The sequence below is a fragment of the Colobus angolensis genome, unplaced genomic scaffold, assembly GCF_000951035.1.
Source record: "Colobus angolensis palliatus isolate OR3802 unplaced genomic scaffold, Cang.pa_1.0 Scaffold185, whole genome shotgun sequence".
In the NCBI taxonomy this organism is placed as follows: Eukaryota; Metazoa; Chordata; class Mammalia; order Primates; family Cercopithecidae; genus Colobus; species Colobus angolensis.
Genome location: NW_012114988.1, coordinates 773,973 through 781,087, shown reverse-complemented (window position 1 = coordinate 781,087; position 7,115 = coordinate 773,973).

The following is a 7,115-nucleotide window of genomic DNA, read 5'->3' as shown; positions in this document are numbered from 1 at the left end:
GAGCCCGCCCGACAGCCCGGTCCGGCACCGCCACTCCGAGCCGCTCGGCGGGCGCTCGGCAATGTCTGACTTCGGAAGGGTTCCGTGCGAAGGGAAAGGCGGTGCGAAAACAGAAGTCACAGTAGGTACTGTGGGCGCGTGACGGACCCGGAGAGACCACCTAGGACCTCTCCGGAGGATTTGCACCCTTGAAACTCACTGGGAATGGCAAACGTTTCTCGTTTTTGCGAGGCTGAGTGGAGAGTGGTGTGAAATAAGTTGGTGCGCCCGTTTGGGCTCCTTCGTCCCCGGCGGAGGAGACCGCGGACTCTGACAGAAGGTTGCCCGCCCTGGCGCCCGTGGCTTCGGGTCGCACTCCCCGGCCGCTCTAAGACCCTGGTGCCCCCCACCCCTGAATTCCCGAATCAAACGGTAAAACATTCCAAACCTTTTACGATGAGAAGGTGTAGCTTAAAAAAAAAAAAAACAACACCTCCCCTGAATATTTTTGTGAATTAAAAGAATAAATGTTGTCCTTGATACATCTTATTGAATAGCATGTAGCGCGTTTTCTTTGTGAAATGCTTGTGTACCGTAACGGATAGGCCTCCGCATAAAACACTTATTAAAATGACGATTGGTTTGTACTTGGTGCAAATTCAGAGGGACCACAGCAAATCTGTGATTGTCCTCGAAAATGACAGTTTATTCCGATGTTTAAGACCCTGGAAGGTTTCAAGTTTGGCTTTTAATTTCCCTTACTATGTAGTGAGTGAAGGAAATTATGGAGCGTCCTCATTAATGAGTCACCATGGGAAAAATAGATTGCGTCGCTCGCCTTGAGCCGCTTGGATAAGGAAATGGAAGCAGCGGCGGCGGAGCCTCCTGTCTTTTAAATGGAGGATCGTTGATTGTGTTGGTGGTTGCTGTTACTGGGGCATTAAACCCTCGCCTCTGGAGCGCGCGTCTGCGCGTGTCCGCGTGTGAAAAGGAGCCGGGAATCTTGGGGCCATTCATAACCTGCTGGAGCTGTCCTCGGCAGGCCGGGGGGAGGTGCGCACTTCCAGGGACTCTCCCGGTGTTTACTACGTCGTGCCTGAGAAACCAGGCGGGGGCGGGGGGAGGCAGGGAGCAAAAATTCACCTCTGTGCCCTAGGATGAAGGGGAGACCACAGGCTGGATTGGGAAGCAGATGGGAACTTGCTCTTCCTGGCGCTGCTCCACCCCTTACCCGCCTCCTACCTCCTGCCGTCTCCCCCAGTATCGTCAGTGTTTTGATGGAAAAATCATTTAGGTGCAGATTATTGGAGTGGAAAAACCACTTAGATGTGCTCACTTTAATCCCCTGCGGACTTTCTCTGTAGGTCTCTGCCTGGGAAATTCGTATGCACCGATGTGCAAGCACGTGCATTGCAGCATTCGCTCGCTGCTCAGTGTTATGTGCCCAGACGTGTCATTTCTTATTATGCAGATTCTAGAGACATTGCATGCCTGTGATGGGGAGTTTGGCCCCTCTGCAAGATGAGGGGGCAGAGAAGAAAGAAGAAATCGTCCCAGGCAGCTTTGGAAGGGTTCTTAGTGGACGGTGCTGCGGTCTGGCTTGTGTGAATGACTTTCTAAAATGGCGGCCAGGACCCACTTTATGTGGGAATCAGCAGAGCCGATCTCAGAATGCACAGAGGGAGGAGGGGGCGGAGGATTGGAGCTGCCTTGGAAAGCGGCAGTTTGGAAGAACATTACTGTATTAAAAACGGCTTAGCTGGCACTTTGCTCACGACTGCATTCAAAGGAGTATCTTACCTATTGCAGAGTAAAAGCAGATGCTACTGATAAAAGCAGATTATTTGAAAACTAAGCAGATCATGTGTCCCTGGAATTCTTTTATTTTAAAGGTCTTTTTTTTTTATCATTTAAAGGTCTTTTTTTTTTCATTTTTAAACAAATCTATTTAGTTCTTTAAATAGACAGTACCTTTTTTATGGGTTCAAAGCACGTGAAAGGTATACAGAGAAAAATCTCCACCTCTGACCCTGGGATTCCCAGTTCCCACACTTCCTCCCCTCATCCCCCAAAATCCAGGTAATGTTTATTTCTGGTTTCTTGTTTATCTTTCTGCATGTACAAGAAATGTTCCTGCTGATCCAGCCGTGGAGCTAAATGGACCTTGTTTGGAGGAACTCAAGGCTTTTTATCCCTATTGTGGGATATATTTTGTAAAATGTGTGATTGCTACTAGGAGTAAAAATGAAATCTGAACAAGTGAAAGGAATAAAAAGGTAGTTGTACCAGAATGATGTCCCTGCAAGAAAATGAAATAGTATTCACTTCCGGTGTCTTGTAGAAATCAGAATGAGAAAAACCATGCAATACCTATATTAAAACTGAACTTTAAGTGCCTACTCTTACCCTTTTCCCCAGCTGATTACATTAATAACTGTTTTACAGGATTAAGAGGTGTACACTGGGAATACATTATGTAAAACATTTTCAAGATGAATGTTCTCTTAACAGTGATTAGGCTTTTGTAGTAAGTGTTTGGATTTTACAAAAAGATTAAACCAGACAGCTTTGGGGACAGCTTAGAGATGTTTTAACAGAAAAAAGAGATAAGTTAATTCTTTAAAAAAATTTTAATTTATTTTTAAATTTACATTTTGATTAATTGTTTTGTTTGTTTTTAAATGAACGGTAGATTGAGAAGAGGATGGTGATTTGGCCCCCCCCAGTGCCAAAGAAAGACGAAATCCTTAAAACATAATCAGAACATTTACAAAAATTGGCTTTTCTTTTCTTGCAATAATAATAAATCTGTTGTTATTTTTACAGTTTTCAGTTTGCTGATTTAAAAAAATTAAATGAGAACTATTTCTGAATTGGGTTTTAGTTAACAAAGATTCATTACAGGGGCACAATAGAGAAAGCCCTTTCCTTTGTACGTTAGCTGGGTTGAAGGGGGAAGGGAGGAGTTATACAACAATTGATTCCTGTCTTTTAGTTATGAGAGGGAGAGGTGTGTGCAAAGGCGACTCCTTGAATTGGAATGAGCAAATGAATAAAACCCTTAAAATATTTAAAATCTTTATCTTTTCAGATTTTAAGTATGTTGCGAATTTATGTTCTTGCCATCCAACTCCAGTTTTAGAGACTAGGTTAAAGATTATGCAGAGGTGAAGTGAGGTAGCCCCTCGTGTCAAAATACTGTTTTAGAGGCTGGGCGCGGTGGCTCACATCTGTTATCCCAGCACTTTGGGAGGCTGAGGCAGGCGAATCATGAAGCTGAGAGTTCAAGACCAGTCTGGTGAACATGGAAAATCCGGTCTCTACTAAAATACAAAAAATTGGCCCTGCATAGTAGTGTGCGCCTGTAGTCCCGGCTACTTGGGTGGCTGAGGCAGGGGAATCGCTTGAACCTGGGAGGTGGAGGTTTCAGTGAGCTGAGATTGTGCCATTGCACTCTAGCCTGGGTGACAGAGCAAGACTCCGTCTTGTGGGGGGGGAGCGGAGAATGAGACCCATTTAAAAATGTAATTTGTTTTTGCTGATTTTAAATGTTTGATCACAGTGGCTTTCCTAAGTTAAATAGATGGAATAGTTATTACATTTATGTATATTCAGATATCTTTACCTCTGGGACACAATATAAAATATTGAATTTCCTTGTCCTGACTACTAGGGATATTTTTAGACTTAAACACATTTGACTCACTGTAACCTGTATCATTGTTACATCGCTTCTTCATTTGAGACCAGAAGGTTTCTATGAAACCACTTCTTGTCTATGGCCATACCACCCATACCACCCCCATCCCGTCTGTGAAACCACCTCTGGTTTTGAATATTCTGATTTTCAATGTCTATTTTCATGATAGGCTTTTGCACATTTTAAAAATAAAACAAAAAATTCAGAGTTATCTTGAAGCAACATTAAAAATTACACAGAATAATTATATAAAGCAATACAGAATAATACAGAAAAATTATACAGATTATACAAAATAATAAAAAATAGCAAAATGGATTTTATTTCCCAAAAGGAATGCCCCTGGCAGATTGGAGGAAAATACAGGGCCCAGTGCCAGGAAGAATGATAGTGTTTCACTTGTGTAGAGGGCACCTTTTTCTAAATACCTTTGTTGTAGACTCGTGATTGCTGGGATTGTATTGTGTGGTATGCTTATGAAGAGGTTTCAGGCTTGATTTATGGGACATTTTAAATCCTGTGAACACTAATCCTTTGGGAAAATTTATGTAGGAGGTTTTTCCGAGTAGTCTTTCAAGTTTCCCTTTCCCCCTAGTTTCAAATTTTACTGAAATTAAAAAAAAAATTAAACTATTCCATGAGAACCAGCATATCCAATCGGAGACTATATATTTCTTTGCTTTTATTAATTGACTGACTGATTGGTTGAGATAGAGTCACCCAAGATGGATCATGGCTAAATGCAGCCTTGACCTCCCAGGCTCAAGCGATCCTCCCACCTCAGCCTCCAAAGTAGCTAGGACCACAGGCATGTGCCACCACACCCGACTAATATTTTGTAGGGATGGAAGGTCTCCGTATGTTGCCCAGCCCTGATCTTGAACTCCTGGGCTCAAGTGATCCTCCCACCTTGACCTCCCAGAGTGCTGGGTAAATTACAGGCATGAGCCAGCTTGCCCAGCCTTTGCTTTTATTTTTCTTTTTATTCACTTTTTTGAGATGGAATCTCACTCTGTCGCCCAGGCTGGAGTTCAACGGCATGGTCTCAGCTCACTGCAACTTCTGCCTTCCCAGTTCAAGTGATTCTCCCACCTTAGCTTCTCGAGTAGCTGGGATTACAGGTGCTTGCCACCACACCCAACTAGTTTTTGTATTTTTAGTAGAGACGGGGTTTTACTATGTTGGCCAGACTGTTCTCACTCCTGATCTCGTGATTTGCCCTCCTTGGCCTCCCAAAGTGCTGGTATTACAAGCATGAGCCACTGCGCCTGGGCTAATTTTTGTATTTTTATTAGAGTCGGGGTTTCACCATGTTGGCCAGGCTGGTCTCGCACTCCTGACCTCAAGTGATCTGCCTGCCTCTGCCTCCCAAAGTGCTGGGATTACAGGTGCGAGCCACTATGCCCGGCCTGCTTGCTTTTATTTTTAAAACATTTTTAGTGTTAGTTTGAGCTGTAGTTAACCGTCCACAATATTTAGAGTAAATAATGTAGGCTGAAAATACCTTGGTGTATATATTCATTAAATTGGGCTCCTGAATTGTGTTATTGGATGATTTGAAATAAGTGCCATTCAGCCCCTTGAAACACATATATTAGCTTGCTGAACAGGGAGACTAAGTAGAGTATGTTTGTCTGTAGTTAAATCTTTACTATTTGATTTAAAAATTTTTTAAACTCAATATTTTTACGTGCCTTAGAGCTACACATATTTTGAATGAAAATAGTGTACCTCTCTGTGGAAACCAGTTAGAATGTTAATCATTTTATTATAAGCCATGTAATTTTGGTGTGATATCTTGCTGGTTTTTAGTGTGTGGAAATATGCTTTTTAGTGAGTGAAGATTTTTTTGATACAATTTTAAAGTATCTCAATATTCAGATTGTTCTCCCTACGTGTATCCCTGTCTGCCAAGTTGAAGATTACAAGCATCTAAAAAAACCATAGTGGAATGGCTCTGTAAAATCCTAACTTAAATTTAGTGAATTCTTGGATTTAATTATGATTTCATTTTGAGTATAGAAATGGAATGAACTCTAGCATATTTAAAGATTTGTATTACATAGTTTAAGGAACTGCTCCAATCCTTAGAATTAAGGAATATTTGTGGGAAAATTCAAACGAGAAACACTATTTCTTATACTGTGTCCCTGGTGCTAGATTTTTAGTCCAGCCTTAAATGCATGGGTTGCATGTGGGTGTCTTTGTATTAGATGCTGTTTGGGTCACTAGGGAACATTGCCAAATGATATGAAGATTTATCTAATTATACATTATATTGACTTTGATTGTTATATTCCCATTACGTTACACATAACATATGTACTTTTACATGTAATACATTCATAGTTTCTTTGATTCTTAAAACTGTTTGACTAAAAGTGGTTTTTTTTTACACATCATATTTTTTCCTTTGATTTAAAAACTGGGGCTTATGAACTCAAAAAACATTTTGTAGTTTACAAAACTACATTTAACATGTAGCAATTTGTCTTTTACCAATCAAATTGGTGGGTGGTAGAAGTATTTTGTCTGAACCATTAATTTTTTAACATTATGCTGTTTGCAGCCGGATGCGGTGGCTCCTGCCTGTAATCCCAGCACTTTGGGAGGCTGAGGTGGGTGGATCACAAGGTCAGGAGTTCGAGATGAGCCTGACCAACATGGTGAAACCCTGTCTCTACTAAAAATACAAAAAATTAGCCTGGCATAGTGGTGAGTGTCTATAATCCCAGCTACTTGGGAGACTGAGGCAGGAGAATCGCTTGAACCCAGGAGGTGGAGGTTGCGGTGAACTGAGAGCATGCCATTGCACTCCAGCCTGGGTGACAGAGCAAGACTCTGTTTCAAGGGAAAAAAAAAAAATTATATATATATATATATATACGCGCGCACACACACACACACACACACATATATATGTATGCTGTTTGCAGTGAAGGCTCATTTGCATTCAAGATTATTTAAAAGTCTCCTTGGATTAAAAGATAAAAGAACAATTTATTACTTTATTATATTAAAAGGATGTTAGAATCTTTTTTTTTTTTTGAGACAGAGTCTCTCTTTGTTGCCCAGGCTGGAGTGCAGTGGTGCGATCTTGGCTCACTGCAAGCTCCACCTCCTGGGTTCACGCCATTCTCCTGCATCAGCCTCCCGAGTAGCTGGGATTACAGGCACCTGCCACCATGCCCGGCTAATTTTTTTGTATTTTTAGTAGAGACGAGGTTTTACCATGTTAGCCAGGATGGTCTCGATCTCCTGACCTCATGATCCACCCGCCTCAGCCTCCCAAAGTGCTGGGATTACAGGCGTGAGCCACCGCGTCCGGCCGGATGTTGGAATCTTTAATGAAGACCACGTTGATCAGAATTCAGGAGGAAGTACTAAACTTGGGTGGGAAAATACATCTTTATTTTTAGTAACTTCTTACTGGGAT